This window comes from Lasioglossum baleicum, chromosome 14, assembly GCF_051020765.1.
Source record: "Lasioglossum baleicum chromosome 14, iyLasBale1, whole genome shotgun sequence".
Lineage (NCBI taxonomy): Eukaryota > Metazoa > Arthropoda > Insecta > Hymenoptera > Halictidae > Lasioglossum > Lasioglossum baleicum.
Window position 1 is genome coordinate 12,434,299 of NC_134942.1, and position 12,506 is coordinate 12,446,804.

The 12,506-nt window shown below is 35.9% G+C and overlaps 1 protein-coding gene across 1 annotated transcript in view; it reads right to left on the reverse strand.

Annotated features, from left to right (window-relative positions):
• Positions 1–5,080, reverse strand: part of LOC143215955 (uncharacterized) — a 90,062-nt gene extending 84,982 nt beyond the window's left edge. Inside the window, exon 1 of the mRNA XM_076438601.1 lies at positions 4,570–5,080. The gene's annotated coding sequence lies outside the window, so the exon portion shown is untranslated. The remainder of the gene's footprint in view (positions 1–4,569) is intronic.
• Between the last annotated feature and the right edge of the window lie 7,426 nt (positions 5,081–12,506).

The following is a 12,506-nucleotide window of genomic DNA, read 5'->3' on the forward strand; positions in this document are numbered from 1 at the left end:
AAAATTAACGGTTTCACCAACAATTTCCGTCTTTAATATGTAATAACTAGCCTGCGGATTTTATGCATTCATGACAAAAATAGATGCGTACAATTTGAAGCAGTGAACATATTAAAAAGTATTTTAAGACGTTAGTGGATTAGTTTCAACTGTGCATCAGATAATTAAAAGAAGCAAAAAATTTCTAGTTGGTTCCAGTTCCTTGCAGTTGATATGGAAATTTTTTATTTTGCGTTTCATTTATCTTTTTGAATGCAAAATTTAACGTTGATAGGTTTAATCATTTGAAGAATCTAACAATATTTTTCAATTCTTTTAATATGTTAACTATTTGTGTTTCTTCTAGTAGTTTTTATTATAAATGCACAAAATCCGCAATTCAACTATTATTATTATAAATTATCGTTATATAGATTCAAATTGAAAATAGCCTCATTATGTTCCACGAAATGGACAATATGATTTACAATATAATTTACTCTGTTACTACTTCAAATTTCGTCTTGAAACTTTAGGAATATATTCTTCAGAGACACGGCGTTATTGATTCATATAAAAGAATTTTAATTTTTCCAGCTAGTTTCACGAGTTGCCCCTCGTAAATAATTACGCTGTGTCCTCGAACAATGAATCACGAATCTTCCCATGAATTACGCTATTTTTCTAGAACCGCAGGAGTCCCAGTTCAACCACGAGTCGCATCATTTTCCTTTTTAGTCACGAGCTGCGCCAATTTTTCTGCGGTCCCTAAACGAGCATGAGCCCCAGAAATCTTTCTTCAACGACTATAGTTACACCAGATACTTCTTGCAGTCCTCGACTCTTCCTCACGACCGCGAGGGTCACTCCAATTTTCCTGCAGCTCAAACACGCTAATGATATTTTGATTGACCCCGCTACGTGGTTCGTTATATATCGATCTCGATATATCGATCCGCTCAGAAATTGCTATATCAGCAAAACAACGGTGATTGACCAAACACAATCCTCTGTGTTCTCGATCTATTACCTTATCGATAGAACGTTCGATCATCTCCATAGGAAATTTCTTTTCCCGGCCCCGTTGAATTGCGGCTTGTGGTGACTACTGACCGCAGTTGGGCAAAGTGTAATCCATTACTGGTTATTGATGACGATTAGAGTGCGAAGCATCATTTGCCAGTTACATGTCTTTTCGCTAATTTTTACCGGAAAGAATCTTCATCTTGTACATGTAAAAACGCTATTATAGCAGTGTTTCTAATAGATTGTGATACGGTTAACCCTACAACGCGATTAATTCAAAGGAAACTAAAATAAATTTGATATAAATCAACTGCAATAATTGAAATTTTTTCTTCGCGTTATTGGAGCGTTTACTGTTCCATGTTCTTAATAGACTTCGTGCAAAATACAGTAAACCTTGATCTAAGAAAAACCGTCGGGTCCGCGCTGTTTCTTAGATCCTGTAGTTCTACTATTTCGCTGTGACATCGCCAAACGCGTCAATTAAACCGCTAAATACAGTTCAAATTGTATATTTACCCTTGATAATTGATAATTGATCCCTTGGTAATTGATTACCCTTGGTAATTGATTAGATACCAACATTATTGAATAATGTAAACAATATTTTGAATAATGGCACACCAATTTTTGTGGTGACTCTGAGTCATCACTCAGGGTTAATGTTCGCGCAAAAAGTGTTTTTTAATTTCCCATTTATTTTAAAAATTAGATCACAATCGACTAGTACAATTTTCTTTGTAATACATTTTGTCATGCTGTTGATAAAGCTTTAGACGATGACTTTGAGAATTATTTGACACGAATACTTGTCCCACAATCATTCAAATTCTAGGTGACTTTTCTTACACTTTCATTGGCATATGTAGGACAGCGGCCAAGCCTAATGGCCTCCGCGATACTTTTTACAGGAAGCCACTTTTTTCCTCGAAATTTCTGATGACAAGCATAATTGCGGTCTACTTTTACGAATAACGAATCGCATCGAGTTCGCAAATGACTTGCCTTCCGCGTAACCTCGAGGAAAGTATTGTACCTCATACTTCTTGATCAGCTGTTTCCATTTCATGCAACCAATCGGAGATGAATCCTTACTAAAACTTAATCACGTGGTAGTTTCAAACATTCCTTTCATAAATTTTCCATTCTGGAGAAATCATCCATATTTAAACTGTGATAATTTCAATGATAACAATAGGGCAACCATAAATCTAGCCTCATTTTAAAGCTTAAAGCTTCTATTTTTACCAGTCATCCTTTATTTTTACCTAAAAAAATCTTGAAGTACGAGATAAGTGGAGGACTCAAGACGTGTTTTTTTAATGAAAATGCTACTAATTAAAGCATCTCTGAAAACATTTAAAAAATTCGTAAGTGAATGAATTTTCCCTGGGATTGAAGACTGAAGTCTACTCTTCACAATGACACCAGAAAACTTGATGTACGATTTTTAAAAGTCTTTTTATTAAGGTTGAAGTGAAGGGTGTACAGCCAACTTTACAGTGACATAAGGTTGGTCCCCCTTTCGGTCCATAAAACAGTGAAAAAAAATAGTACCTCAATGTTTAAGGTCTCGTTATAAAGGGGAAGCTTTAGTCTTCATATCTGTGGAAGATTCATTCGCGATTCATTTTCAATTATAAGACACAATGCTATCCAAAATTTGCATAGATTATACACATGAGTTTCCAATGATAAATGTAAAAGGCATTTTGTAACGGAATTTCGAGAGCATATCCTAAAAACATTCCACAGTTGCAATTGAAAAGCGTACAGTGGATAGTGATGTAATTCGTATCACGCTTAATAGTCTAGCGATGCAATAAATATTTCTAGTAATATACGTAACATTGCGCAATTAAGTGACTGGCGTGAGTTTTCATATAGATATCATAGCGTTTATGAGATCGTCGAGTGACTGTTATTGCAACATGCGGACGAATAAAGTAACACATAACAATTTCCTAGAAGAACATTGTAAAGCAATAGTTGATCAATAAAAAAATCCGAAATAGGTCATTGTATCTTTTTTTTGTTAATTAGGAACACTGGAGTATTATAATACTTTAACAATAGAAATGTGATGTTGAGTAGGCATTGATTGTAGAGCTACAACAGGATGATTCAGACACAAATTTTCTGTTTGTTGTTAGCTCTTGATAAAATGCATTATTTATTAAGCATATATTAATTTTGCAAATACATACTGCTGAATTTCTTTCTCAGCTGATCAACACTGCCGAATGAAACGGACGTTTTTCAATGGCTTCCAACACCTACACGAATCTTCCAAAAACACAGTGGTTAATCAATCATTCTTAATTCGTGACTACACTTTCGTCTCGTAGAATAATTTTTTTAAGGACGAATGATCAAGTTTTTAAAGAACAGTGATCAATTCATATTTCCCAGTCTCTGATCAACAGTGCCCAAAACAATCTCTTTTCATTAAATTTCTTTCTTTTTCATGTTTTAGAGACCTGACTGTTTCTTGTCACTCGAAGATCCTGTTCCAGAGAATTAGCAAGGCACGAAACGTGTAAAATGTTCTTTTTACTCTCCGAGCAACAGGTACGAACAAAACGAACTCTTCTTCTTATTAGGCTTTCATCTCCTACCATGAGAAATTTTTTCTTGACTAATTATAAATTGTGATCGATTCATTTTGTTCCACACTTTAACATTTTGTCTGCCACATGAGTCATAATTGAGTTGCAGAATGTTTTTATCAAAATAAATTTTTACTGCAATCTATTAAATGTATCAAACTTGTATATATCGTATAATATTATTGTTAATAACATTACATTATAATTTATATTACATTACATTACACTCTTGCATTATTATTATTCTCATATAATTTTCTATCCTTATATTATTAAATATTCTGACTTATCAGCACTGGTGTGGCAGCCAACATGTTAACAAAACAAATGGCAATGAAAAAATTGGTAAAATCGGACCATACAAAATACGTTGTCTAGTCCCTGATCGATAGTACGAAACAAAACACATGTAGTTCAAAGAACACAATTACGTCTCCTATCACAATAATTCTAAAGGATAAATTGTGATTAATTCACATTTCGCAGTCTTCACCGCTAGCGATCATCAGAACCATATCTTTTTGTAGACGTTCCACAAAACCTTAAAAACCACACGAACTCTGTCACATGTAAATCCTGTTCTCCAAGATTCCTGCTCAAAATACTTTACTCCCCGAGCAACACGTATGTCATACAAGAAAATTACAAGACTGATTCACCTTCTCTCATCACCCAGCATCAACATAACAATATCTTTTCGATACCATCCCACAGACCGTAAAAATCCGCGTCACAAACAAAATCCTGCTCCGCCGAACAACTGATCCGAAGACTATACAAGCAAGCCCTACAACACCGCTGATCACGCGGCGCTCAACAATCCTGATCCTCCCGAGTCTCAATCACGGGGCCTGCCGTTCGTCTGCCGCTTAATCCTGTTAATCGAGGTCTTACAGAGTACCAAGGATGCAGGGGCCCGGGTAGGTAGCACCTGCGTTCTCCATCGCACACCCACCTTTCTCACTGTCGATGCTGCCCAGCAAAGGATAGCTCAGGATCATCCACCGAACCTGCGAGTAGTAGCACGCACGCGGTTCACCTGCACCGAACTCACGAGAACCATGACCACGAGAAAGAAAGAGAGAGAGAGAGAGAGAGAGAGACGCAGAGACAGAGAGTGAGAGAGAGACAAGGTGTCGAGCTTTTTCGTCGGGCAAAAACTTTCACTGGTAAAAAAAGAAAAAAAGAGAGATGATCGTCGCCGAGTGTTCCCGAGCCGGTCGAAAACGATCGATCGATCGATCCCAGGCCGGTTGATCAACTAGAGGAGAAACACCATCCGTAGGATTTTCGTCGGGGATCAATCCGGATGATCAATCCGGAGGATCAACCCGGAGGATCGATCGAGGAGAGGACTCTCTCGAGCGCGACGATGGAGCGGCTCGACGCTCCGGACGAGATCGTGCGACTAAAGCTCGCGATCCGCGAGGACGCGCCGCGCTGCGCCGCGCCGAAGCGAAGCGCAGCCGAGCCGAGTACCGTATCCCCACCTTTCGACCGGTTTAAATAAACTGTATCGCGCAGACTCACGGGCACACGAGCCCGCCAAGCCGAGGGATCTCCTTCGAGCCTGTGCCTGTGCCTCAGTGTGTTTGTGCCTGTGCCTGTGCGCCTTTTCTTTTCCACTCCCTTTCTATTCGCGACTTCCGGGGGCGGGAGGGGGATATATATATATACTCGCAGGAGGGATCCTCTTTTTCCCGCGCGCCGCACCGCTTCCGGTTCCGGCCGAGATTTCCCGCTGTGTGCCCTCTTGCCACCGCTCTTCCGCCGATTTTCCTCTCGCCTGTGGATGCCAAGAGCTCCGGCGCGGTATGCTTTGCTGTGAGGCACCGCGAATGGGTAATATGAGATTGTAATTGCCGCGATCGGAGCCGCGTAATCACCGTGCGCGGCGCAAGAGCATTGCGTAAAGGGCGTTTGGGAATATCGCCGGATGGGTTCGGGGAGTGTTGGGAAAGTCTTGTTCAGTTGGGAAAGCCTATTGTTTTCAGCATGCTTTTACACTAGATCTGATGAACCTGCTTAAATGGCAAATTCCAAATTTTTTAGTGTAGCATCACTGAGATTGCGAGATACATTTAGTAGCGTCTTGTTGAGAAAGTCTGTTCTTTTCAGGACGTTTAACACTGGTCTTAGGGACCTCTCAAAATAACGGGATCCAAAGTTTTTAATTTACGATCTTTGAGATTGTGAGATGCATTTATTAGAGACTTGTTGGGAAAGTCTATTGTTTTACGATTTTTTACACTAGTTCTAGAGATCTCTCAAAATGACAGGATCTACAGTTTTCAATTTATGATCTTTGAGATTGTGAAATGCATTTGTTAGAGGCTTGTTGGGAAAGTCAGAATACTTTTACCCTAGATCTGATGAACCAGCTCAAATGGCAAATTCCAAATATTTTAGTGTAGAATCACTGAAATTGCAAGATACATTTAATAATGTCTTGTTAGGAAAGTCTTTTGAGGATCTTTAACACTGGTTTTAAGGACCTCTCAAAATGACGGGATCTAAAGTTTTCAATTTATGATCTTTGAGATTGTGAGATGCATTTAGTAATGTCTTGTTGGGAAAGTTTGTTCTTTTGGGGATCTTTAACGCTGGTTCTAGGCACCTCTCAAAATGACGAGTTCCAAAGTTTTTAATTTATGATCTTTGATATTGGGAGATGCATTTAGTAATGTCTTGTTGGGGAAGTCTGTTCTTTTGAGGATCTTTAACAATGGTTTTAGGGACCTCTTAAAATGACGGGGTCCAAAGTTTTTAATTTATGATCTTTGAGATTGTGAGATGCATTTGTTAGAGGCTTGTTGGGGAAGTCTATTGTTTTCAGGATGCTTTTACACTAGATCTGAGGAATCTGCTCAAATGGAAAATTCCAATTTTTTTAGTGTAGGATCACTGAAATTGCAAGATACGTTTAGTAGCGTCTTATTGGGAAAGTCTGTCCTTTTGAGGATCTTTAACACTGGTTCTAGGGACCCCTCAAAATGACAGATTCCAAATTTTTTAGTTTAGGATTATTGAGATAGCAAGACGTATTTATGAAGCATTAATACAATAATTGAATTATACCAAATTATCAGACAATTATGTTTCATCAAACACCTAATCTTACTGTTTGAATAACTACTTTGAAATACAGTGCTTGGCTCTTATAATCGTGCTTTGCCAAGTGCCATATAATCATACCACCCGCGCTGTCTTATGCAATATCACTGCTGAAGATGCAAATTAGTATGTTTTTGAATGAAATAATTAAAGACAAGCATTTTTGTAATGAATCAGCTGTTGTGACTTTCTAACGAAAACATATTTTCGTAGACATATTTTCACAAGACATTGATCCCTATAACGTAAAATGGATTACAAGATTAGATAAAATGCATGTCATAAATATTTTTAATAGTCACATACTTTATCTTATATCATTGTTTCAGAAAAACATAGTGGAAAAGAACACAAAAAAATGCAATAATCAAACAAACTAATTAAAACCTGATAAGAAAGACTACGAACATATACAACAAACAAATAAAACGATTAGTATTTGTTTAAATTGGAAATTTTCTAAAAAGTAGTTAACAAAAAAAAAATACTTTGCAAAATATTTTGAAGCTATAAATTAAATGTCATTTTAATTACAGTACTAACTAACACACAGTTACACAGAAGAGCTACAAGTCACAGAGAATTCTGGAAACCTTCTGGAACCTCATTTACAAGATCAATTAATTTTCAATTTTCATGTAAATCACGATCAGATTACAGATACAGATTAGTGATTACGTTATATCGTCCAATTATATTGGAATGAATCCGCTTCATGAATAGAATCATGTTAGAGCCAAAACAAATTGGATAACTGATACATTAATCAACATTCCTCTCATCATTTACATTAACAGAACGAAAGTGTCCGGTGTTTTACACAAGAACAATCACGTCGCGTACTACACGGAGGAGCCATTCACGTTTAATGTTTATGGGAGTATTCGTTCTCCATTTATGATATGACAACCACTAAATACTGGCTTTATTTATTATCGAACAAGGGCTGGATATCACGATTTAATTACACCGTTCGCGGTCTAATTAACAACCCGGTATTATATAACCTATCTGTACAATTAACATAGGTTACTACATCATAATTTAGTATTTCACGATGAAGCTAAGAGAGCATCGACGTGTCCGTATAGCTTGCATAAATTCCCCGGGATTAAAGCAACGGGGCCATAATCTGAATACGTTTCACTTGATACCGTAATTGCATCGGCGTTGTGGTATTTGATTAATCTCATCACGTAACGTTACGTTTTTCCAGCCTGAAAAATTTCGCGTCTACATTCCTTTCCGTCCGCGAACGACTGAAGCCGTTCTTACCGTCTTAATTAAGGATTTGTCTTAATTGAGAATTCGAATTTGACGATGCGCGTCCCTATCGGGAAAAAACCTGACCAGTTTTTCACATGAATACTCTAATTAGAATCACCTTAACTGCGGCCTCATTAACATCATAATCATTTGCCTGCAATTTCAGTAATCTCGCGTGTGACTATTGTAACCACATTCCGCGGAAAAACCAACTTATCGCTGTCGGAAAACTTTCTTGGGAAGAGAATTGCTGAAAGAATTAGATTCCATAATTTTTAAAATTATTTGTACATTTTCTATGCAGTTATAGGTTTTTGTGAGAAAGTTTAGGTTTACATTAACAAGTTTTAATGCTAATTGCGATTAAATTCCAATGTGCTTACAAGAAGTACACTCGACAAATATGTACCAACAAATTGATAAACAAGGCAGTGAATTATTTTAAACAACAATTATCAATGAAATATAAATCAAATATGTGAATATTAGATTATTTATGAAAGCAGAAATTCAAATGAGTAGCAAAAATAATAATTCCATTCATTATTCAACCAGTTTTTAGAATTAAAATAAAGTAACAGCTTCTGAAACAATTATTTAAGAGAAAGTTCTTAGGCTCTGAGTGATTAAAAACCTATTAATATGCTTCCCATTAGTAAAGTGTTAAAAGTTCATCAATTTAGGAAATTTTAGTTTGACACTCTATATTTAATCATATTAAAAATTATTAATGCATTTTCAGTATTCCATGTAATTATGCTTTTTACTGAAAGATTATAGATTTCTTTATCTTCCTTTTCATTTACGAATGCTGTTTCATATAATCACTTAATTCATTGCAATATAAAGTTATGATTACATGGAACACTGAAAATCCATTCATAGTTTTCAATATAATTCAATCAAGTTTGAAAATAACATTTTTTAAACCAATGTACATTTAATACTTCACCAATTGGAATCAGGTAATTTTTAATCACCGAGCTCAATAACTTTCTTTTGAATAATAATTTCAATAGTTGGTACTTTATATTGATTCTAAAAATCGGTTGAATCATCAATGGAATTGCTGCTGCTTTTAGACAATTCAACGAGAGATTGTTTAAATCAATCTTTTTTGATCCACTGTACATCTTTTCATTATGATAGACTGTGGATCTTTATTGAAAATAAAAATCGTATTTATTAACTATAAGACAACTAAATGGAAATTCATTTGTATGTTTAGTGGTTTTAGAAAGTTGTAAGAAATTCATTGATACTTTTAAATTGGAATCTTTTTATTGTTTGAAATTACATATCGATGTCTTAATCTCAAATTTAATTAATAAAATTAAGGGTTACTTCTTTGTCAGATCACCTAAGAATTAAACGAGAAAGTTGAATCATTGTAATTCCCGTAGTCGCCATATTACATACCCGAATTACATAGCTTGCGTTTCCCTCGCGGAGGATCATTAGCCGTTGAATTATGGGTGTCGGTGTGCATATTCGAAGCGACAATAATCCCGTGTCCATTTTCATCGCCTCCGCCATGAATAGAGACATCCCTCGAACACTTTCATTACCGAGTAATGCAGGGATTACCATAATTATCGTCGCTCGCTGATATCGATTTGAAATATCCGGCTGGCGCAACGTGTCCATCAGATGACGTTCGAACATCTGGCGTGCCACTTTCCAGAAATCTTGCAGAACCGCTATGCAACGCGTCCTCCAACGACGTCATCGACCTCCCATGGAAATCGTAATGTCTGTTTGCTCCACCGGTGTCGCGGCCGACCTTCACTGTGTCTATATGAACAATTAACGAGAGTTTCGATAATTCTCCTTCTCCACCTTGACCTCCAATTTGCCTCGACGCGCGTTTAACCTTTGCGTAAACCATTATGTACAGTTAGCAGCTGATATCTTCCTATTTCTCACAACCGTGCGTTCTACCGCTGCTAACACCTTTTATTTTTCATGTGAACAAATATTTCCTCGGTGTACATATTTTTTTTTTCAAATTAGGTGTGCGTAGTAGAATCACGAAACACTTCAGGAGGCTCTTCTCGTGTAGAAACGTCATCTTGTGAGCCTTTTATGCAAATCTTTAAAGACATCAGGCTACTGTTTTATATTGAGATTCTGCATACATATTTCCTATTATGTGGACCATGTAATACAATTTTCTCAAACCAAATTACTTAAAATTATAGGAGTTATAGTTCCTCGAAGAGGGGAAAATACCACTGGCTGACAGTAAATAATTAATAAGAAATGTAAAATATATAAAAGTAAATATGAATTCACCAAGTCCATAGTTTATTTATAAGTCACATAATATATTTGTATATGATGTATTAATAGCACTGTGTAAATAATATTATTATTTATATGTGTGCCAATTCGACAAAATATAATTCAATCGTGCAAGCTAATTCAACAAAATGTAATTCAATCTTAACTGTTTTGTATTAAGATATTGTGCATTTATATTTTGTTCACAAACCAAATTATTTAAAATTGTGGGAGGGACATATAAGAAAAGAAGTGCCTTGGCTCACACTAAATAATTAATAAAAAATTTTAAATATGGAACTAAACGTGAAATTAGGAAATCCGTAGTCTATTTATAAGTCGCGCAATATATTTATAAATAATATTGTTATTTATAAGTGTGCAGAGGCCAATTCGACAAAATATAATTCAATCGTGCAAGCTAATGCAATTATGTAAATGTAATTCATACCTTAAATTTACTGTTACCGTAGGCTCCCGTATAACGCGATAATAAAATTGTTTCAACAGACTATAGGAGTATACGTGTACTTTCTGTGGCAGTAATTGTACGATTTTTTTAAACAACTTTTAGTAGATTTACTGTATATTTACTATGTGATAAAATACGTATGTAGAGTTTTTTAAAACAGTTTTTTGGTCGTGTTGTACGGGAGCCGACTGTATAAATTGTTTTCACTATATCCAGTAGATACATAAATTTATAAATGCGTGTATTCTGCAATATCATATACTACACATTCAATATTTTATGTAATGAAAAGCATAAATTACATATACTTTGCTGTACACAAAAACTGAACGGCGAATGCAAGAGAACCTTTAAATTGTTTAGTTTTAATGAAAATTGGAAATTGTTTACATATGAATGATGACTAATTTCATGAAGCAAGAATGTGTTGCTGTACACAATAACTGAACGGCGAATGCAAGAGAACCTTAAAATTGTTTACAGACGAATGATGACTAATTTCATGAAGCAAGAATGTGTTGCTGTACACAATAACTGAACGGCGAATGCAAGGGAACCTTTAAGTTGTTTAATTTTAATGAAAATTTCAAATTGTTTACAGACGAATGATGACTAATTTCATGAAGCAAGAATGTGTTGCTGTACACAATAACTGAACTGCGAATGCAAGAGAACCTTGAACTGGGGAACAATGGTAAAAACTATTTGGCGTAGGTGATGCGCAGAAAGAAAAACGGCGCGCAAACAAGTACCGTTAGGAGATCATTGTGTATTAATATTAATGATGTCAGCGAAACGTCCGAGCATTGCGCTACAAGGTTTCTCCCATTAATTTATTCATCCATTCCTTGGAAAAACGGGTAACCGCGTATCGGCATGTAAGCAATAATGCAATTGATCGTTGCGAAACGCGGCTTGGCGGCGGCTGCGATACTATTTCCACGGTGTATTAACGGCGATCTACGCGAGGTCTCAGTGTAACAATCGCTGTTCGATCTAGAATTTGTATTCCAGACTTGGGCAGCAGCTTATATTTTTGCCACTCCCTTTAATAAACACTAATAACACGATAACGGGGGTCAGAATACAACAACAATGAGTGTAATGATACAGTGCAAATATAAAGTCACAATTCTTAGGCTCGAACCGAACTACTCTATTATAAAAGAAAACTTCCTTTGTTATGAAGAAATTTATCGTGTTTCTGGGTACCATGGAATAGATAATTGAACGGAAATATAGCGCACTGCTGCTGTAAAATGTACTCGTTGAACCTACAGGGATTAGAACCAAAAACTAATTTTTCTTTTTACCATTTACTAGTGATTTTATCTGAAATAAGATGGAATTTTTTGAAATTTAATATTAAAATTCTTTAAAAATATTTTATTATTATTCAATTGGACCAAATTAAACAGCCTATGAACCATTCGACAGGGCATCGAGAACAAACATGTCGTGTAAAATTTCAACCCCTTATGTCAACCGGGAGGGTAGTTATGGGGTAAAATGGAAAAAATCAGTTTTTGGACCAGTTACCCCATTTAATAATATCAGACATCAAACACCCAGATGCAAAAACTGCAATTAATTCAGATTTTCAAGTCAAAAATACTAGTTGTACGAAAACAAAAACCTCAAAAAGTCGGAGAACTTCAGATTTCGCATTGAAGTTTTTGACCCACTATTCTTATTTAATCATAAGCGAAAATTCTGAAAAAATATCGAACAGGTGCCCATTACCCAGATACATATAC